The sequence below is a fragment of the Dendrobates tinctorius genome, unplaced genomic scaffold (genome assembly GCF_039654945.1).
Source record: "Dendrobates tinctorius isolate UK_male_01 unplaced genomic scaffold, ASM3965494v1 ptg000251l, whole genome shotgun sequence".
NCBI lineage: Eukaryota > Metazoa > Chordata > Amphibia > Anura > Dendrobatidae > Dendrobates > Dendrobates tinctorius.
Window position 1 is genome coordinate 13,139,898 of NW_027361918.1, and position 22,354 is coordinate 13,162,251.

The 22,354-nt window shown below is 44.1% G+C and overlaps 13 non-coding genes across 13 annotated transcripts; all 13 read right to left on the reverse strand.

Moving 5' to 3' along the window:
- Positions 1 to 5,750: 5,750 nt before the first annotated feature.
- Positions 5,751 to 5,823, reverse strand: TRNAV-CAC (transfer RNA valine (anticodon CAC)). The gene has a single exon. It is a non-coding gene; the product is annotated as a tRNA-Val (tRNA).
- Positions 5,824 to 5,909: 86 nt separating this feature from the next.
- TRNAV-AAC (transfer RNA valine (anticodon AAC)) lies at positions 5,910 to 5,982 on the reverse strand. Its single transcript has one exon. It is a non-coding gene; the product is annotated as a tRNA-Val (tRNA).
- Positions 5,983 to 7,079: 1,097 nt separating this feature from the next.
- On the reverse strand, positions 7,080 to 7,152 carry TRNAV-AAC (transfer RNA valine (anticodon AAC)). Its single transcript has one exon. It is a non-coding gene; the product is annotated as a tRNA-Val (tRNA).
- Positions 7,153 to 10,859: 3,707 nt separating this feature from the next.
- On the reverse strand, positions 10,860 to 10,932 carry TRNAV-AAC (transfer RNA valine (anticodon AAC)). The gene has a single exon. It is a non-coding gene; the product is annotated as a tRNA-Val (tRNA).
- Positions 10,933 to 11,700: 768 nt separating this feature from the next.
- Positions 11,701 to 11,773, reverse strand: TRNAV-UAC (transfer RNA valine (anticodon UAC)). Its single transcript has one exon. It is a non-coding gene; the product is annotated as a tRNA-Val (tRNA).
- A 5,800-nt stretch (positions 11,774 to 17,573) lies between these two features.
- Positions 17,574 to 17,646, reverse strand: TRNAV-UAC (transfer RNA valine (anticodon UAC)). The gene has a single exon. It is a non-coding gene; the product is annotated as a tRNA-Val (tRNA).
- Positions 17,647 to 17,744: 98 nt separating this feature from the next.
- On the reverse strand, positions 17,745 to 17,817 carry TRNAV-CAC (transfer RNA valine (anticodon CAC)). The gene has a single exon. It is a non-coding gene; the product is annotated as a tRNA-Val (tRNA).
- A 927-nt stretch (positions 17,818 to 18,744) lies between these two features.
- Positions 18,745 to 18,817, reverse strand: TRNAV-UAC (transfer RNA valine (anticodon UAC)). Its single transcript has one exon. It is a non-coding gene; the product is annotated as a tRNA-Val (tRNA).
- Positions 18,818 to 18,914: 97 nt separating this feature from the next.
- TRNAV-CAC (transfer RNA valine (anticodon CAC)) lies at positions 18,915 to 18,987 on the reverse strand. The gene has a single exon. It is a non-coding gene; the product is annotated as a tRNA-Val (tRNA).
- Positions 18,988 to 19,073: 86 nt separating this feature from the next.
- Positions 19,074 to 19,146, reverse strand: TRNAV-AAC (transfer RNA valine (anticodon AAC)). Its single transcript has one exon. It is a non-coding gene; the product is annotated as a tRNA-Val (tRNA).
- Positions 19,147 to 19,913: 767 nt separating this feature from the next.
- On the reverse strand, positions 19,914 to 19,986 carry TRNAV-UAC (transfer RNA valine (anticodon UAC)). Its single transcript has one exon. It is a non-coding gene; the product is annotated as a tRNA-Val (tRNA).
- Positions 19,987 to 20,083: 97 nt separating this feature from the next.
- Positions 20,084 to 20,156, reverse strand: TRNAV-CAC (transfer RNA valine (anticodon CAC)). Its single transcript has one exon. It is a non-coding gene; the product is annotated as a tRNA-Val (tRNA).
- An 86-nt stretch (positions 20,157 to 20,242) lies between these two features.
- On the reverse strand, positions 20,243 to 20,315 carry TRNAV-AAC (transfer RNA valine (anticodon AAC)). Its single transcript has one exon. It is a non-coding gene; the product is annotated as a tRNA-Val (tRNA).
- Between the last annotated feature and the right edge of the window lie 2,039 nt (positions 20,316 to 22,354).

A 22,354-nucleotide genomic window follows, 5' to 3' on the forward strand; every position in this document is an offset into this window, starting at 1 on the left:
CCTCCACCATCATGTGAAAGACCGCATTGTCCATGCACTCAAGCAGTCAGTGAGTGGAAAGGTGCACCTCACAACTGATGCATGGTCCAGTCGGCATGGCCAGGGCCGTTACGTGTCCATCACTGCGCACTGGGTTAATGTGGTGGATGCAGGGTCCACAGGGGACAGCGGTGGTGGGACAGTGCTGCCTAGCCCACGGTATAGGAAACAGTTGGCTGGAGGCGTTCGACCCTCCTCCTCCTCCTCCTCCAGAAGCGACAGCTCGTCCACAGAGCGCAGTCGTACGAGCACTCCATCTGCAGCTGCCACTGTTGCACACGATGTGTCCCCCTATCGAGCAGCTAGTGGAAAGCGTCAGCAGGCTGTGTTGCAGATGATGTGTTTGGGCGACAGACACACCGCCGAGGTGCTGGCCGAGTACTTGAAGCTACAAACTGAGTCATGGCTGGGCAGTGTACATCTTGAGGCAGACAAGGTAGTTAGTGATAACGGCCGTAATTTTGTGGCAGCCATAGCCCTTTCAAAACTCAGCCACATACCTTGCTTGGCTCACACCTTGAACCTGGTGGTGCAGTGCTTCCTCAAAAATTATCCGGAGTTAACAGCCCTGCTCCAGAAGGTGCGAAGACTGTGCGCGCACATCCGCCGGTCGCCTGTACACTCCGTTCGTATGCAGAAGCTGCAGCGATTGCTCCACCTTCCCAACCACCGCCTCATTATCGACATTGCAACAAGGTGGAACTCCACCCTGCACATGGTAGAGCGGCTGTGCGAGCAGAGGCAGGCCATAATGCATTTGTGGGAGGATACACGGCCAGGCACTTTGAGAGCAGACATGGAGTTGACAGGTGTGCAGTGGTTGAAGCTGAAAGACCTTTGTAAAGTCCTTCAGTGTTTTGAGGAATGCACACGGCTCGTAAGCGCAGACGACGCCATCCTAAGCATGAGCATCCCACTTATGCGTCTGCTCATGCAAACTTTGACGCACCTTAAGGAGCAGGCGTCTGCAGCCAATCATAGAATCATAGAATCATAGAATCATAGAATCGTAGAGTTGGAAGGGACCTCCTGGGCCATCTGGTCCAACCCCCTGCTCAAAGCAGGATTCGCTAAATCATCCCAGTCAGATGTCTGTCCAGCCTCTGTTTGAAGACTTCCATTGAAGGAGAACTCACCACTTCTCGTGGCAGCCTGTTCCACTCATTGATCACTCTAACTGTCAAAAAGTTTTTTCTAATATCTAATCTGTGTCTCCTCATGTTGATGAGGAGGAAGAGGAGGAGGGAATCCTTGATGACATTCAGCCATTGTCTGCTCAGGGACCTCTCCTGGACGAGGTGGAGGAAGAAGAGGAGGAGGAGGAGGAGGATGATGGGGATGATTACTTAGGGGAGGAGGATGCATCTCGTGGGGCAAGTGAAAATGTTGGCATGGCAAGGTCTGGTACAGGGTTTGTGCGTGACTGGAGGGATGTGGATTTGCCAGAAAGTGCTCCTCCACCCAGCACTCGCAGTGCATCATTGACACCGGGAACATTGGCCCACATGTCAGATTATGCCTTGCGGATCCTAAAAAGGGACCCCCGCATAGCCAAAATGATGAACGATGACGACTACTGGTTGGCCAGCATCCTGGATCCACGCTATAAAGGCAAATTACAAAACATCATGCCACAGGAGAACCTTGACCTAATATTGGCTAATAAACAAGCAACTCTGGTAAATCGGTTGCTTGAGGCATTCCCAGCACACAGCAGCGGTGATGGTTCTCACACGAGCCGTACGGGCCGGGGGCAGCTTGGCAGAGGTGTTCGTGGTGCACACAGCAGAAGTGGCGTTGGAGACAGGGGTTTCATCACAATGTTGTGGACTGATTTTTCAAATACCGCTCACACAACTGGTAATACTGCATCGATGGAAAGTGACAGGAGACAGCAGTTGTCAACTATGGTTACAAACTACTTTTCCTACCATATCGATGTTCTCCCACACAGGTCATTCCCCTTTGACTATTGGGCCGCTAAACTGGACACCTGGCCTGAATTGGCACAATATGCCTTACAGGAGCTCGCTTGCCCAGCTGCAAGTGTGCTATCGGAAAGAGTCTTCAGTGCAGCTGGATCAATCCTGACAGAAAAAAGGACCCGTCTGTCAACCCAAAATGTGGATGATCTAGCCTGCATTAACATGAACCATGCATGGGTTTCCAAGGATTTTGTCCCACCTTCCCCTGATGACACATAGGGTGACAGAAAAATGGCTTGCTTTGGTCCACCTCTTCCTGGTACTTCACCTATTTCGCCTTTTGCATCAGTTGAATGTCCAACATCAACATATGCCACTTTCTAAAACTCCCTAACTGTGCTGCCTCCCCCCCATGGCCGGGGTCACCACCTAGCGCACGACACCGTGCGAGTGCCGTTGCCCTGGACAGGTGGGTAGGCCGACTCTTGGGCGCGGGCACTGGCACAGGGTCCCTCATAGTGCAATCAAGTGTCTCTGACGGTGGTGGTGCACACCCGCCGTCAGACACACCGCTGTACTATGAGGGGCCCAGTGCCAGTACCGACGCCCACGAGTGGGCCCCCCTTGCTTGGCAAGGGCCCCAGCATTTGCAATCTTTACCTCTCCCTGCTCCTCCGCTGTGTAATCTGGGCCGTCAAATCCATACTGTGCCTGACACCGTCTGAGCCTGCCTCCTGAGACATATATTTTGAATGTGTACGCTATCCATACATGTTATCCAGGGATACGGTACCCTTTCTAACCTTTGTCCAATGACGTGCAATCCATACTGGGCCTAACACCGTCTGAGCCTGCCTCATGCTGTATAGACATATATTTTGAATGTGTACGCTATCCATACATGTTATCCGGGGATAAGGTACCCCTTCTAACCTTTGTGCAATGACGTGCAATCCATACTGGGCCTAACACCGTCTGAGCCTGCCTCATGCTGTATAGACATATATTTTGAATGTGTACACTATCCATACATGTTATCCAGGGATACGGTACCCTTTCTAACCTTTGTGCAATCACGTGCAATCCATACTGGGCCTAACACCGTCTGAGCCTGCCTCATGCTGTATAGACATATATTTTGAATGTGTACGCTATCCATACATGTTATCCGGGGATACGGTACCCCTTCTAACCTTTGTGCAATGACGTGCAATCCATACTGGGCCTAACACGGTCTGAGCCTGCCTTATGCTGTATAGACATATATTTTGAATGTGTACGCTATCCATACATGTTATCCGGGGATACGGTACCCCTTCTAACCTTTGTGCAATGACGTGCAATCCATACTGGGCCTAACACCGTCTGAGCCTGCCTCATGCTGTATAGACATATATTTTGAATGTGTACGCTATCCATACATGTTATCCAGGGATACGGTACCCCTTCTAACCTTTGTGCAATGACGTGCAATCCATACTGGGCCTAACACCGTCTGAGCCTGCCTCATGCTGTATAGACATATATTTTGAATGTGTACGCTATCCATACATGTTATCCGGGGATACGGTACCCCTTCTAACCTTTGTGCAATGACGTGCAATCCATACTGGGCATAACACCATCTGAGCCTGCCTCATGCTGTATAGACATATATTTTGAATGTGTACGCTATCCATACATGTTATCCGGGGATACGGTACCCTTTCTAACCTTTGTGCAATGACGTGCAATCCATACTGGGCCTAACACCGTCTGAGCCTGCCTCATGCTGTATAGACATATATTTTGAATGTGTACGCTATCCATACATGTTATCCGGGGATACGGTACCCCTTCTAACCTTTGTGCAATGACGTGCAATCCATACTGGGCCTAACACCGTCTGAGCCTGCCTCATGCTGTATAGACATATATTTTGAATGTGTACGCTATCCATACATGTTATCCGGGGATACGGTACCCCTTCTAACCTTTGTGCAATGACGTGCAATCCATACTGGCCCTAACACCGTCTGAGCCTGCCTCATGCTGTATAGACATATATTTTGAATGTGTACGCTATCCATACATGTTATCCGGGGATACGGTACCCCTTCTAACCTTTGTGCAATCACGTGCAATCCATACTGGGCGTGAGAACGGCTGGCGAGCTGTTAAGCAAGCTACAGCACCTGTCCTGACAAGTACAGGGATTCCCTAGCGAGGAGACTTATTTGATTGTTTTCTATGTTGGGACAGCAATTTTTGGGGCGCACTATACTCTGGAGAATGATAGATGGGGCCCACCATACACTGGAACATTCCAAAGGTGGACATCAGACACTGGAGCAGCATTTACAGGGCCCATTATACACTAGAGCATTAGAAATGGGGCCCATTATGTTTGGAGCATTATTTGGGCCCATAAGACAGTGGAGCTTCATCCATGGGGACCAACATATACTGTAGCATTATGTGGAGCTCATCATATACTGTTTCAAACATTATATGGGACCAATGATTTTGTATGGAGAAATAGATGGGCCTCGTCATGAGATGTAAAAAGTGAGGTATTTTTCATTGTACTATACCGCTATTTCTCTGCCGTATCGGAGCATGATGAGTTGTGGTATGTGTTAAAGGGGCGCTCTTTCGCCCAGGGCACATGAAAACCTGCAGTCAGCCCTCCCCCCCCACAAATTTAGCCAAATAACCCCCATTTTTCAGTGCGTAACTTGTATTATGAAGTTAATTAAGGTTGACAAGCTTAAGTAAGAAGAATTGATGCTTTTGGCATTCAAATGGGCACTGTAGGTATGTTTCCTGTCCTCCTCTCACTGCCGACTTTTATTCCCCATTGACTTACATTGGGATTCGTGTTTCGGGACGACCCCGACTTTTCCCTATAATCGGACGATCTTGCTCGACCCGACTTATGGAAAAGTCGGGTTTCACGAAACGAAACGCGACCCTAAAAAACCAAAAGTCGCTCAACTCTAGTGACAACCACTATACTTCAGAAACTCCATGCAAAGCTAAAGATGTTTAAGCATGCTTAAATGAACTTGAAAAAGAAAAAAACAGCCAGCCAAAGTCAAGAGGTCTTCCTCTATGTCTGAAGACAGGACAAAGTGCATTTTGCAACACAGGAACCTTTCATTTGTCAGGCTATTGGAGAAAAAGAACAAACAGGGAAACAAAACCATGCTCCACAAAACATTCTCATGCCTTTGTCCAAAAGCTAAAAAGAAAAAGCACCTAGATGCCTGCTTTCGCACCTTGATCCTATCAGGTGTTACTTGAATTAGGAACACTTAGACACTGTCAGAAACACACATGCTTGCCAAAAGCAAAAACGGGTAGAAATAATCACATTGGTAAAAGTAATGCTCATTAAACCAGCAATAGAATATACTAACTAATGCTAATTAAGCCAACAATATACGTTTGTGATCAAAATAAAGAAAAGCCACATGTTTCTGCCCGGGATCAAAACAGGGAACTTTCAGGAGGATGGCAAACAGGACAATCACTACACTACAGTAAACAGACAAGAGCATTTACTGTGGTCATGGCAAGCATTAAAGATCAAGCACTCATTGTCAAAAGCGCAAGTTTGCAAGAGAAACGCTGTGTTTCTGCCCAGTTTCGAACTGAGGACCTTTCGCGTGTAAATAGAACGTGATAACCTCTACACTACAGAAACCAACTGATTTAAAAAAAACAAAAAATGCTGTGGTCATGGCAAGCAATAAAGAACAAGCACTGAAAGTCAAAAAGATCGTTTTCCAAGAGAAAAAGCTGTGTTTCTGCCCAGTTTCGAACTGGGGACCTTTCGCGTGTGAGGCGAACGTGATAACCGCTACACTACAGAAACCAGATGCAAGTGATTACTGTGGTGACAACAAGCAATCGAGATCAAGAACTGAAAGTCAAAAGCTTGGATACCAAAGGGTAACAGCGTGTTTCTGCCCAGTTTCGAACTGGGGACCTTTCGCGTGTTAGGCGAACTTGATAACCACTACACTACAGAAACCATCTGCAGAAGGTTACTGTGGTCATGACGAGCCATCGAGAACAAAGACTCAACGTCAAAAGCTTTAATGTCAACGCCTAATGTCATGCTTCTATCCAGTTTCGAACTGGGTACCGTTGGCGTGTGAGGTGAACGTGACAACCACTATACTTCAGAAACTCCATGCAAAGCTAAAGATGTTTAAACATGCTGAAATGAACTTGAAAAAGAAAAAAACAGCCAGCCAAAGTCAAGAGGTCTTCCTCTATGTCTGAAGACAGGACAAAGTGCATTTTGCAACACAGGAACCTTTCATTTGTCAGGCTATTGGAGAAAAAGAACAAACAGGGAAACAAAACCATGCTCCACAAAACATTCTCATGCCTTTGTCCAAAAGCCAAAAAGAAAAACCACCTAGATCCCTGCTTTCGCACCTTGATCCTATCAGGTGTTACTTGAATTAGGAACACTTAGACATTGTCAAAAACACACATGCTTGCCAAAAGCAAAAACGGGTAGAAATAATCACATTGGTAAAAGTAATGCTCATTAAACCAGCAATAGAATATGCTAACTAAGGCTAATTAAGCCAACAATATACGTTTGTGATCAAAATAAAGAAAAGCCACATGTTTCTGCCCGGGATCAAAACCGGGAACTTTCAGGAGGATGGCAAACAGGACAATCACTACACTACAGTAAGCAGACAAGAGCATTTACTGTGGTCATGGCAAGCATTAAAGATCAAGCACTCATTGTCAAAAGCGCTAGTTTGCAAGAGGAACGTTGAGTTTCTGCCCAGTTTCTAACTGAGGACCTTTCGCGTGTAAAGCAAACGTGATAACCGCTACACTACAGAAACCAACCGATTCAAACAAACAAAAGATGTTGTGGTCTTGGCAAGCAATAAAGAACAAGCACTGAAAGTCAAAAAGATCGTTTTGCAAGAGAAAAAGCTGTGTGTCTGCCCAGTTTCGAACTGGGGACCTTTTGCGTGTGAGGCGAACGTGATAACCGCTACACTACAGAAACCAGATGCAAGTGCTTACTGTTATGACACCAAGCAATCGAGATCAAGAACTGAAAGTCAAAAGCTTGGATACCAAAGGGTAACAGCGTGTTTCTGCCCAGTTTCGAACTGGGGACCTTTCGCGTGTTAGGCGAACGTGATAACCACTACACTACAGAAACCGGCTGCGGAAGGTTACTGTGGTCATGAAGAGCCATCGAGAACAAAGACTCAACGTCAAAAGATTAAACGTCAAGCTTCTATCCAGATTCGAACTGGGGCCCATTCGCGTGTGAGGTGAACGTGACAACCACTACACTTCAGAAACTCCATGCAAAGCTAAAGATGTTTAAACATGCTGAAATGAACTTGAAAAAGAAAAAAACAGCAGGCCAAAGTCAAGAGGTCTTCCTATATGTCTGAAGACAGGACAAAGTGCATTTTGCAACACAGGAACCTTTTATTTGTCAGGCTATTGGAGAAAAAGAACAAACAGGGAAACAAAACCATGCTCCACAAAACATTCTCATGCCTTTGTCCAAAAGCCAAAAAGAAAAAGCACCTAGATGCCTGCTTTCGCACCTTGATCCTATCAGGTGTTACTTGAATTAGGAATATTTAGACACTGTCAAAAACACACATGCTTGCCAAAAGCAAAAACGGGTAGAAATAATCACATTGGTAAAAGTAATGCTCAATAAACCAGCAATAGAATATGCTAACTAAGGCTGATTAAGCCAACAATATACGTTTGTGATCAAAATAAAGAAAAGCCACATGTTTCTGCCCGGGATCAAAACAGGGAACTTTCAGGAGCATGGCAAACAGGACAATCACTACACTACAGTAACCAGACAAGAGCATTTACTGTGGTCATGGCAAGCATTAAAGATCAAGCACTCATTGTCAAAAGCGCTAGTTTGCAAGAGGAACGCTGTGTTTCTGCCCAGTTTCGAACTGAGAACCTTTCGCGTGTAAAGCGACCGTAATAACCGCTACACTACAGAAACCTACAGTTTCAAACAAACAAAAAATGCTGTGGTCATGGCAAGCAATAAAGAACAAGCACTGTAAGTCAAAAAGATCGTTTTCCAAGAGAAAAAGCTGTGTTTCTGCCCAGTTTCGAACTGGGGACCTTTCGCATGTGAGGCGAACGTGATAACCGCTAGACTACAGAAACCAGATGCAAGAGCTTACTGTGGTGACAACAAGCAATCGAGATCAAGAACTGAAAGTCAAAAGCTTGGATACCAAAGGGTAACAGCGTGTTTCTTCCCAGTTTCGAACTGGGGACCCTTCGCGTGTTAGGCGAACGTGATAACCACTACACTACAGAAACCGGCTGCGGAAGGTTACTGTGGTCATGACGAGCCATCGAGAACAAAGACTCAACGTCAAAAGCTTTAATATCAACGCCTAATGTCATGCTTCTATCTAGTTTCGAACTGGGGACCGTTCGCGTGTGAGGTGAACGTGACAACCACTACACTTCAGAAACTCCATGCAAAGCTAAAGATGTTTAAACATGCTGAAATGAACTTGAAAAAGAAAAAAACAGCCAGCCAAAGTCAAGAGGTATTCCTCTATGTCTGAAGACAGGACAAAGTGCATTTTGCAACACAGGAACCTTTTTTTTGTCAGGCTATTGGAGAAAAAGAACAAACAGGGAAACAAAACCATGCTCCACAAAACATTCTCATGCCTTTGTCCAAAAGCCAAAAAGAAAAAGCACCTAGATGCCTGCTTTCGCACCTTGATCCTATCAGGTGTTACTTGAATTAGGAACACTTAGACACTGTCAAAAACACACATGCTTGCCAAAAGCAAAAACGGGTAGAAATAATCACATTGGTAAAAGTAATGCTCATTAAACCAGCAATAGAATATGCTAACTCAGGCTGGTTTCACATTTGCGTTTTTTAGCGCTGGAAAAAAACGCATATGTGCGCATGCGTTTTTTCCCCTATATTTAACATGGGTGCGCATACCTGCGCGCTTGTAAGCGCATGTATGCGATTTTCATGCGCTGCGTTTTTTTGGGGTGTGCGTTTGTATTTTCCAGACGCAGCACGTTGCATTTTTTGGCCCTGCAAAAAAGCGCATGCGCACATATGCGCACGTTTTGCGCTAAAAATGGCCATTATAGCCTATGGATGCGCATATGTGCGCACTGGCATGCTCATGCATGCGATTTTTTGCATATGCGTTTTTTTTTTTTAACCATGGAATTTAGGGGTTTGGGTTAGAGTTAGGGTTAGTTAAGGGGGTTTAGGGTTAGGGTTAGGGTCAGGGTCAGGGTTAGGGTTGGGGTTTGGGACAGGGTTAGGGTTAAGTATGGTTTGGTTAAGGGTTAGGGTCAGGGTTAGGGTCAGGATTAGGGTTAAGTATGGTTTGGTTAAGGGTTAGGGTCAGGGTTAGGGTTAGGGTTAGGTTCAGGGTTAGGGTTAGGGTTAGGGTCAGGGTTAGGGTTAAGTATGGTTTTGTTAAGGGTTAGTTTCAGGGTTAGGGTCAGGATTAGGGTTAAGTATGGTTTGGTTAAGGGTTAGGGTCAGGGTTAGGGTTAGGGTTAGGTTCAGGGTCAGGGTTAGGGTTAGGGTTAGGGTTAGGGTCAGGGTTAGGGTTAAGTATGGTTTTGTTAAGGGTTAGGGTCAGGGTTAGGGTCAGGATTAGGGTTAAGTATGGTTTGGTTAAGGGTTAGGGTCAGGGTTAGAGTTAGGGTTAGGGTCAGGGTTAGGGTTAGGGTTAGGGTCAGGGTTAGGGTTAGGGTCAGGGTTAGGGTTAGGGTTAGGGTTAGGGTTAGGGTCAGGGTTAGGGTTAGGGTTAGGGTTAGTTAGGGTTTAGGGTTTGGGTTAGGGTTAAGTATGATTTGGTAAAGGGTTAGGGTCAGGGTTAGGGTTAGGGTTAGGGTCAGGGTTATGGTTAGGGTTAGGGTCAGGGTTAGGGTTAGGGTTAGGGTTAGGGTTAGGGTCAGGGTTAGGGTTAGGGTTAGGGTTAGTTAGGGTTTAGGGTTTGGGTTAGGGTTAAGTATGATTTGGTTAAGGGTTAGGGTCAGGGTTAGGGTTAGGGTTAGGGTCAGGGTTAGGGTTAGGGTTAGGGTCAGGGTTAGGGTTAGTAAAGTCATGGTTTGGGTTAGTGTGAGGGGCCACCTAATGTTGGAAAAAAACGCAAACGCGGTAAAAACGCACTAAAAACGCATACAAACGCATAAAATCGCTGCGTTTTTTTCATGCATGCTCATAAAAATGCTTGAAAAAAACGCAGCAGTTGTATGCTTTTGTATGCGTTTTTTCAATGCGTTTTTTTGCGGGAAAAACGCGCTGCAAAAAAAAGCAAGTGTGAAACTAGCCTCAGGCTAATTAAGCCAACAATATACGTTTGTGATCAAAATAAAGAAAGCCACATGTTTCTGCCCGGGATCAAAACAGGGAACTTTCAGGAGGATGGCAAACAGGACAATCACTACACTACAGTAACCAGACAAGAGCGTTTACTGTGGTCATGGCAAGCATTAAAGATCAAGCACTCATTGTCAAAAGCGCTAGTTTGCAAGAGGAACGCTGTGTTTCTGCCCAGTTTCGAACTGAGGACCTTTCGCGTGTAAAGAGAACGTGATAACCGCTACACTACAGAAACGAACCGATTCAAACAAACAAAAAATGCTGTGGTCATGGCAAGCAATAAAGAACAAGCACTGAAAGTCAAAAAGATCGTTTTCCAAGAGAAAAAGCTGTGTTTCTGCCCAGTTTCGAACTGGGGACATTTCACGTGTGAGGCGAACGTGATAACCTCTACACTACAGAACCCGGATGCAAGCGCTTACTGTGGTGACAACAAGCAATCGAGATCAAGAACTGAAAGTCAAAAGCTTGGATACCAAAGGGTAACAGCGTGTTTCTGACCAGTTTCGAACTGGGGACCTTTCGCGTGTTAGGCGAACGTGATAACCACTACACTACAGAAACCAGCTGTGGAAGGTTACTGTGGTCATGACGAGCCATCGAGAACAAAGACTCAACGTCAAAAGCTTTAATATCAACGCCTAATGTCATGCTTCTATCAAGTTTTTAACTGGGGACCGTTCGCATGTGAGGTGAACGTGACAACCACTACACTTCAGAAACTCCATGCAAAGCTAAAGATGGTTAAACATGCTGAAATGAACTTGAAAAAGAAAAAAACAGCCAGCCAAAGTCAAGAGGTCTTCCTCTATGTCTGAAGACAGGACAAAGTGCATTTTGCAACACAGGAACCTTTCATTTGTCAGGCTATTGGAGAAAAAGGACAAATAGGGAAACAAAACCATGCTCCACAAAACATTCTCATGCCTTTGTCCAAAAGTCAAAAAGAAAAAGCACCTAGATGCCTGCTTTCGCACCTTGATCCTATCAGGTGTTACTTGAATTAGGAACACTTAGACACTGTCAAAAACACACATGCTTGCCAAAAGCAAAAACGGGTAGAAATAATCACATTGGTAAAAGTAATGCTCATTAAACCAGCAATAGAATATGCTAACTAAGGCTAATTAAGCCAACAATATACGTTTGTGATCAAAATAAAGAAAAGCCACATGTTTCTGCCCGGGATCAAAACAGGGAACTTTCAGGAGGATGGCAAACAGGACAATCACTACACTACAGTAACCAGACAAGAGAGTTTACTGTGGTCATGGCAAGCATTAAAGAACAAGCACTCATTGTCAAAAGCACTAGTATGCAAGAGGAACGCTGTGTTTCTGCCCAGTTTCGAACTGAGGACCTTTCGCGTGTAAAGCGAACGTGATAACCGCTACACTACAGAAACCAACCGATTCAAACAAACAAAAAATGCTGTGGTCATGGCAAGCAATAAAGAACAAGCACTGAAAGTCAAAAAGATCGTTTTCCAAGAGAAAAAGTTGTGTTTCTGCCCAGTTTCGAACTGGGGACCTTTCGCGTGTTAGGCGAACGTGATAACTTGAGTTGAGCGATACCGTCCGATACTTCAAAGTATCGGATCGGAATGGATCGGCCGATCTTTAAAAAAAGTATCGGTATCGCCGATTCCGATACCGGAAGTCCCATTCAAGTCTATGGGACTTCCGGTATCGGAATAAGAAAAACCCTGTTTTTGCCTTGTACAGCCTCTCTGGGGTCTGTACGGGTCTTTCGGGGGGCTGTGCCGGCCTGCCAGGGGGTCTGTGCAGGCTCCGGTGGTCTGTGCCGGCCTGCCGGTGGTCTGTGCAGGCTTCGGGGGTCTGTGCAGGCATCGTCTGATGGGACTACAAGTCCCATCGGGCGATGCCTGCTACCATGACAGTGATTGACACATTAGCCAATTATGGGACAGTAGTAGTCCCATCATCCGGCTAATGTGTTGAATGTAAGAAAAAAAAAATAAAAAAATACATGCTACATACATGCTACATTCATACTACATACTACATACATGCTACATTCATACTGCATATATACTACATACATACTACATATATACTACATGCATGCTACATACATACTGCATGCTACATACATACTACATGCTACATACATACTACATATATGCTACATACATACTACATATATACTACATGCATGCTACATACATACTGCATGCTACATACATACTACATGCTACATACATACCACATATATACTACATACATACTACATGCATGCTACATGCTACATACATACCACATACATACTACATACATACTACATACATACTACATGCATGCTACATGCTACATACATACCACATACATACTACATGCATGCTACATACATACTACATGCATGCTACATACATACTACATGCTACATACATACATACTACATATATACTACATGCATGCTACATACATACTACATGCTACATACATACTACATGCTACATACATACCACATATATACTACATACATACTACATGCATGCTACATGCTACATACATACCACATACATACTACATACATACTACATACATACTACATACATACTACATGCATGCTACATGCTACATACATACCACATACATACTACATGCATGCTACATACATACTACATGCATGCTACATACATACTACATGCTACATACATACATACTACATATATACTACATGCATGCTACATACATACTACATGCTACATACATACTACATATATACTACATGCATGCTACATAGAATCATAGAATCATAGAATCATAGAATCATAGAATCGTAGAGTTGGAAGGGACCTCCTGGGCCATCTGGTCCAACCCCCTGCTCAAAGCAGGATTCGCTAAATCATCCCAGTCAGATGTCTGTCCAGCCTCTGTTTGAAGACTTCCATTGAAGGAGAACTCACCACTTCTCGTGGCAGCCTGTTCCACTCATTGATCACTCTAACTGTCAAAAAGTTTTTTCTAATATCTAATCTGTGTCTCCTCCCATTCAGTTTCATCCCATTGCTTCTAGTCTTTCCTTGTGCAAATGAGAATAAAGTTGATCCTTCTACAATGTGACATCCCTTTAGATATTTGTAGACAGCTATTAAGTCTCCTCTCAGTCTTCTCTTTTGCAAACTAAACATTCCCAAATCCTGCAACCTTTCCTCATAAGACAGGGTTTGCAGACCAGTCACCATTCTGGTCGCTCTTTTCTGAACTTGCTCCAGTTTGTTGATGTCTTTTTTAAAATGTGGTGCCCAAAACTGGACACAATATTCCAGATGAGGTCTGACCAAAGAGGAGTAGAGGGAAATAATGACTTCACGTGATCTAGACTGTATGCTTCTGTTAATACATCCTAGAATTGCATTTGCCTTTTTTGCTGCTGCATCACACTGTTGACTCATATTCAGTCTGCGATCTATTAGTATACCCAAGTCTTTTTCACATGTGCTGTCACTTAGCCCTATTCCTCCCATTCTGTATATGCTTTTTTCATTTTTATTGCCCAGATGTAGTACTTTGCATTTCTCCCTGTTAAAAACCATTCTGTTAGTTGCTGCCCACTTCTAAAGTTTATTTGAATCTTTTTGAATCCTCTCTCTCTCTTCTCTAGTATTAGCTATCCCTCCTAGCTTTGTGTCATCAGCAAATTTAATCAGTTTACCCTCAATTCCTTCATCTAAATCGTTGATAAAGATGTTGAACAATACAGGGCCCAGGACAGAGCCCTGTGGAACCCCACTTGAGACATTCTTCCAACTGGATGTGCAGCCATTTACGACCACTCTTTGGGTCCGATCACTAAGCCAGTTATGAATCCACCTAACAGTTGCCTTGTCCATTCCATACTTAGTCATTTTTTCAATAAGGATTGTATGAGAGACTTTGTCAAATGCTTTGCTGAAGTCAAGATATACTATATCTACAGCATTTCCTTGATCCACCCAATCAGTGATACCGTCATAGAAGGAAATTAAGTTAGTCTGACATGACTTATTAGTTACAAACCCATGCTGACTCTGTTTAATCACTTCATTCTTATCCAGGTATTGACATACATGTTGTTTAATAATTTGTTCAAAGATCTTTCCTGGTATAGAAGTCAGACTCACCGGCCTATAGTTGCCTGGGTCCACCTTCTTCCCCTTTTTGAAGATAGGAACAACATTTGCTCTTCTCCAGTCTTCTGGCACTTCTCCTGATCTCCAAGAATTTTCAAAGATTATGGAGAGGGGTTCAAAAATTTCTTCTGCTATCTCCTTCAGTACTCTGGGGTGTAATTCATCTGGACCTGGAGACTTGAATTCATTTAGGTTAGCTAAGTGTTTCCTCACTATCTTTCTGTTTATAGATATCCTGGATTCTTCTATTCCCTTAATAGGACAGTGAATAACAGTTGATGTTGCATTTCCTTTCTGAGAGAAAACAGATGCAAAATAGGAATTTAAAAGTTCAGCCTTCTCAACATCCTGTCTTACCATTTCATCATTTTCATCCTGTAAAAATCCTATAGCATCTTTGACTTTTCTTTTACTTTTGACATATCCCCAAAATCCTTTATTATTGCTTTTGACATCTCTTGCAAGCCTCAGTTCATTTTCAGCTTTAGCTAATCTGATTTGTGCCCTGCAGGTTCTGCAGACAGCATTATATTCTTCTTTAGATATGCCTCCCTCTTTCCATTTTATAAACATTTTTTTCTTCCTTTTTAGCATGTGCTTAAGTTCTGTGTTCATCCATCCTGGTTTCCTTAAATGCTTCCTATTCTTCCCTCTTTTCGGAATTGTTAACAACTGTGCTTTGAGAATTTCATTTTTCAAGATTTCCCATCCTTCCTGGACATTTTTGTCTTTAAGGATATCCAGCCATTGGATCCCTCCAATTCTCTTTCTGAATCCCTTAAAATCTGCCTTTCTGAAATCTAACCTTGACGTCTGAGTCTTCACAGGTCTTCCACCTCTAGTAATCCAAAATTCTAAAATAGCATGGTCGCTACCTCCTAGGGTCCCAGACACTTTTACCTCCTCAACCATTTCCTCCCTGTTTATAAGGATTAGATCCAAGGTAGCAGTTCCCCTTGTTTTCTCCCATACATACTACATACATACTACATGCTACATACATACATACTACATATATACTACATGCATGCTACATACATACTACATGCTACATACATACTACATATATACTACATGCATGCTACATACATACTACATGCTACATACATACTACATATATACTACATGCATGCTACATACATACTACATGCTACATACATACTACATATATACTACATGCATGCTACATACATACTACATGCTACATACATACTACATATATACTACATGCATGCTACATACATACTACATGCTACATACATACCACATATATACTACATGCATGCTACATACATACTACATGCTACATACATACTACATATATACTACATGCATGCTACATACATACTGCATGCTACATACATACCACATATATACTACATACATACAATACATTCATACAATACATACATAGACATACAGTACATATAACATAGAGTTACATACTTACCAATACTTGTCACATTGTTCCCCGAAGCCATTGTCTTTTCCGGAATAAATATTAACATAACAAACCACAAAAATACTCACCCACAATCCGAAGCAGTCCACGAGTGTGTGCCACGACGATCTTGGGTAGAGAACAGCAGCATCAGCTGATGCTGCCGTTCTCTACGGTCTGCAGGAATAAAATGACGGAAGGTAGGTATCCTTCCGCACTGTATTCCTCCGCCACTTACAAAAAAAAAGGCCATAGTCTCACTTTATGCCATTGCTGTGTGGGAATTTCCCATTGGCTAATGTGTCAATCACTGTCATGGTAGCAGGCATCGCCAGATGGGACTTATAGTCCCATCGGACGATGCTTGCACAGACCCCTGGACATCAGCACAGCCCCCCGGCAGGCCGGTACAGACCCCCACAGGGTGCACAGACCACCGGCAGGCCGGCACAGCCCCCCGGTAGGCCGGTACAGACCCCCACGGGGTGAACAGACCACCGGCAGGCCGGCACAGCCCCCCGGCAGGCCGGTACAGACCCCCACGGGGTGCACAGACCACCGGCAGGCTGGCACAGCCCCCCGGCAGGCCGGTACAGACCCCGGGCTGTCCACACAGCCCCCCGGCAGGCTGGCAGAGACCCCCGGAAGGCCCGAAATGACGGCGCATCATGATGCGCACACACCGCGCATCATTATGACGTCAGGCTGTCAATCAACTTTGAACTTCCGATTCCGATACCGACTTCCGATATTGAAAAAATATCGGAAGTCGGTATCCCGATACAGCAAGTATCGGCCGATACCCGATACTTGCGGTATCGGAATGCTCAACACTAGTGATAACCACTACACTACAGAAACCGGCTGCGGAAGGTAACTTTGGTCATGACGAGCCATCGAGAACAAAGACTCAACGTCAAAAGCTTCAATATCAACGCCTAATGTCATGCTTCTATCCAGTTTCGAACTGGGGACCATTCGCGTGTGAGGTGAACGTGACAACCACTACACTTCAGAAACTCTATGCAAAGCTAAAGATGTTTAAACATGCTGAAATGAACTTGAAAAAGAAAAAAACAGCCAGCCAAAGTCAAGAGGTCTTCCTCTATGTCTGAAGACAGGACAAAGTGCATTTTGCAACACAGGAACCTTTCATTTGTCAGGCTATTGGAGAAAAAGAACAAACAGGGAAACAAAACCATGCTCCACAAAACATTCTCATGCCTTTGTCCAAAAGCCAAAAAGAAAAAGCACCTAGATGCCTGCTTTCGCACCTTGATCCTATCAGGTGTTACTTGAATTAGGAACACTTAGGCACTGTCAAAAACACACATGCTTGCCAAAAGCAAAAACGGGTAGAAATAATCACATTGGTAAAAGTAATGCTCATTAAACCAGCAATAGAATATGCTAACTAAGGCTAATTAAGCCAACAATATACGTTTGTGATCAAAATAAAGAAAAGCCACATGTTTCTGCCCGGGATCAAAACAGGGAACTTTCAGGAGGATAGCAAACAGGACAATCACTACACAACAGTAACCAGACAAGAGCGTTTACTGTGGTCATGGCAAGCATTAAAGATCAAGCACTCATTGTCAAACGCACTAGTTTGCAAGAGGAACGCTGTGTTTCTGCCCAGTTTTGAACTGAGGACCTTTCGCGTGTAAAGCAAACGTGATAACCGCTACACTACAGAAACCAACCGATTCAAACAAACAAAAAATGCTGTGGTCATGGCAAGCAATAGAGAACAAGCACTGAAAGTCAAAAAAGATCGTTTTCCAAGAGAAAAAGCTGTGTTTCTGCCCAGTTTCGAACTGGGGACCTTTCGCGTGTGAGGCGAACGTGATAACCTCTACACTACAGAAACCGGATGCAAGTGCTTACTGTGGTGACAACAAGCAATCGAGATCAAGAACTGAAAGTCAAAAGCTTGGATACCAAAGGGTAGCAGCGTGTTTCTGCCCAGTTTCGAACTGGGGACCTTTCGCATGTTAGGCAAACGTCATAACCACTACACTACAGAAACCGGCTGCGGAAGGTTACTGTGGTCATGACGAGCCATCGAGAACAAAGACTCGACGTCAAAAGCTTTAATATCAACGCCTAATGTCATGCTTCTATCCAGTTTCGAACTGGGGACCGTTCGCGTGTGAGGTGAACGTGACAACCACTACACTTCAGAAACTCCATGCAAAGCTAAAGATGTTTCAACAAGCTGAAATGAACTTGAAAAAGAAAAAAACAGCCAGCCAAAGTCAAGAGGTCTTCCTCTATGTCTGAAGACAGGACAAAGTGCATTTTGCAACACAGGAACCTTTCATTTGTCAGGCTATTGGAGAAAAAGAACAAACAGGGAAACAAAACCATGCTCCACAAAACATTCTCATGCCTTTGTCCAAAAGCCAAAAAGAAAAAGCACCTAGATGCCTGCTTTCGCACCTTGATCCTATCAGGTGTTACTTGAATTAGGAACACTTAGACACTGTCAAAAACACACATGGTTGCCAAAAGCAAAAACAGGTAGAAATAATCACATTGGTAAAAGTAATGCTCATTAAACCAGCAATAGAATATGCTAACTAATGCTAATTAAGCCAACAATATACGTTTGTGATCAAAATAAAGAAAAGCCACATGTTTCTGCCCGGGATCAAAACAGGGAACTTTCAGGAGGATGGCAAACATGACAATCACTACACTACAGTAACCAGACAAAAGTGTTTACAGTGGTCATGGCAAGCATTAAAGATCAAGCACTCATTGTCAAAAGCGCTAGTTTGCGAGAGGAACGCTGTGTTTCTGCCCAGATTCGAACTGAGGACCTTTCGCGTGTAAAGCGAAAGTGATAACCGCTACACTACAGAAACCAACCGCTTCCAACAAACAAAAAATGCTGTGGTCATGGCAAGCAATAAAGAACAAGCACTGAAAGTCAAAAAGATCGTTTTCCAAGAGAAAAAGCTGTGTTTCTGCCCAGTTTCGAACTGGGGACCTTTCGCGTGTGAGGCGAACGTGATATCCGCTACACTACAGAAACCGGAAGCAAGCGCTTACTGTGGTGACAACAAGCAATCGAGATCAAGAACTGAAAGTCAAAAGCTTGGATACCAAAGGGTAACAGCGTGTTTCTGCCCAGTTTCGAACTGGGGACCTTTCGCGTGTTAGGCGAACGTGATAACCACTACACTACAGAAACCGGCTGCGGAAGGTTACTGTGGTCATGACGAGCCATCGAGAACAAAGACTCAACGTCAAAAGCTTTAATATCAACGCCTAATGTCATGCTTCTATCCAGTTTCGAACTGGGGACCGTTCGCATGTGAGGTGAAAGTGACAACCACTACACTTCAGAAACTCCATGCAAAGCTAAAGATGTTTAAACATGCTGAAATGAACTTGAAAAACAAAAAAACATCCAGCCAAAGTCAAGAGGTCTTCCTCTATGTCTGAAGACAGGACAAAGTGCATTTTGCAACACAGGAACCTTTCATTTGTCAGGCTATTGGAGAAAAAGAACAAACAGGGAAACAAAACCATGCTCTACAAAACATTCTCATGCCTTTGTCCAAAAGCCAAAAAGAAAAAGCACCTAGATGCCTGCTTTTGCACCTTGATCCTATCAGGTGTTACTTGAATTAGGAACACTTAGACACTGTCAAAAACACAAATGCTTGCCAAAAGCAAAAACGGATAGAAGTAATCACATTGGTAAAAGTAATGCTCATTAAACCAGCAATAGAATATGCTAGCTAAGGCTAATTAAGCCAACAATATACGTTTGTGATCAAAAAAAGAAGAGCCACATGTTTCTGCCCGGGATCAAAACAGGGAACTTTCAGGAGGATGTCAAACAGGACAATCACTACACTACAGTAACCAGACAAGAGCGTTTACTGTGGTCATGGCAAGCATTAAAGATCAAGCACTCATTGTCAAAAGCGCTAGTTTGCAAGAGGAACGCTGTGTTTCTGCCCAGTTTCGAACTGAGGAACTTTCGCGTGTAAAGCGAACGTGATAACCGCTACACTACAGAAACCAACCAATTCAAACAAACAAAAAATGCTGTGGTCATGGCAAGCAATAAAGAACAAGCACTGAAAGTCAAAAAGATCATTTTCCAAGAGAAAAAGCTGTGTTTCTGCCCAGTTTTGAACTGGGGACCTTTCACGTGTGAGGCGAACGTGATAACCTCTACACTACAGAAACCGGATGCAAGCGCTTACTGTGGTGACAACAAGCAATCAAGATCAAGAACTGAAAGTCAAAAGCCTGGATACCAAAGGGTAACAGCGTGTTTCTGCCCAGTTTCGAACTGGGGACCTTTCGCGTGTTAGGCGAACGTGATAACCACTACACTACAGAAACCGGCTGCGGAAGGTTACTGTGGTCATGACGAGCCATCGAGAACAAAGACTCAACGTCAAAAGCTTTAATATCAACGCCTAATGTCATGCTTCTATCCAGTTTCGAACTGGGGACCGTTCGCGTGTGAGGTGAACGTGACAACCACTAAACTTCAGAAACTCCATGCAAAGCTAAAGATGTTTAAACATGCTGAAATGAACTTGAAAAAGAAAAAAACAGCCAGCCAAAGTCAAGAGGTCTTCCACTATGTCTGAAGACAGGACAAAGTGCATTTTGCAACACAGGAACCTTTCATTTGTCAGGCTATTGGAGAAAAAGAACAAACAGGGAAGCAAAACCATGCTCCACAAAACATTCTCATGCCTTTGTCCAAAAGCCAAAAAGAAAAAGCACCTAGATGCCTGCTTTCGCACCTTGATCCTATCAGGTGTTACTTGAATTAGGAACACTTAGACACTGTCAAAAACACACATGCTTGCCAAAAGCAAAAACGGGTAGAAATAATCACATTGGTAAAAGTAATGCTCATTAAACCAGCAATAGAATATGCTAACTAAGGCTAATTAAGCCAACAATATACGTTTGTGATCAAAATAAAGAAAAGCCACATGTTTCTGCCCGGGATCAAAACAGGGAACTTTCAGGAGGATGGCAAACAGGACAATCACTACACTACAGTAACCAGACAAGAGCGTTTACTGTGGTCATGGCAAGCATTAAAGATCAAGCACTCATTTTCAAAAACGCTAGTTTGCAAGAGGAACACTGTGTTTCTGCCCAGTTTCTTACTGAGGTCCTTTCGCGTGTAAAGCGAACGTGATAACCGCTACACTACAGAAACCAACCGATTCAAACAAACAAAAAATGCTGTGGTCATGGCAAGCAATATAGAACAAGCACTGAAAGTCAAAAAGATCGTTTTCCAAGAGAAAAAGCTGTGCTTCTGCCCAGTTTTGAACTGGGGACCTTTCTCGTGTGAGGCGAACGTGATAACCGCTACACTACAGAAACCGGATGCAAGCGCTTACTTTGGTGACAACAAGCAATCGAGATCAAGAACTGAAAGTCAAAAGCTTGGATACCAAAGGGTAACAGCGTGTTTCTGCCCAGTTTCGATCTGGGGACCTTTCGCGTGTTAGGCGAACGTGATAACTAGAGTTGAGCGAAACGGGTCGAAAAAATACGAAAGTCGGGTTTCATGAAACGAAACCCGACCCTAGGATGAGGTCGGCCACGAGGTCGGCGACTTACGCGCCAAAGTCGAGTTTCAAAAGTTTGTTTTGTGCTCTTTTTCAGCCAATCAGGATCCACGGACAATGTGGGCAACGTGATGACCTAGGCACGGGTCACCACCATCTTTCAGAAGGGCATGCAAGTGATTGGCTTGCTTTGGTGGGCGTCACAGGGGGTATAAAAGGGCGTGCACGCCGACCGCCATCTTACTTCTGCCGATCTTAGTATAGGGAGAGGTTGCTGCTGATTCTGTAGGGAGAGCGTTAGGCAGGGAAGAAGACAAAAAAACTGCTTCTGCTGCTAGCGATTTGGCCTGCACAACACACAAGTCACTGTGTGTGCAGTGCAAGGGGAGGCTATATTGTGGTGTATCAGTGGTGTTGGTTGTTGGGCTGCCTTTTAAGGCTTCCTGACACGCTGGCATTGCTGTTTACCCACTGCTCTGCAAACTGCTTTATTAAAAGCAATCCAATCTCCCTTATCCTCTAGTCACTTTTGTCACAGCTGTGCCATCGAGCGTGTCACATAGCGCTCAGATATCAGTGGGCCTCACACAATCCACAAGTGTCCAGTGTCCAAAATTGTACGCAGAGATTCAAAATCTCCATTATCCTCTCGTCACTTTGGTCACAGGCAGCTGTGCCATCGAGCGTGTCACATAGCGCTCAGATATCAGTGGGCCTCACACAATCCACAAGTGTCCAGTGTCCAAAAGTGTGCGCAGAGATTCAAAATCTCCATTATCCTCTCGTCACTTTGGTCACAGGCAGCTGTGCCATCGAGCGTGTCACATAGCGCTCAGATAT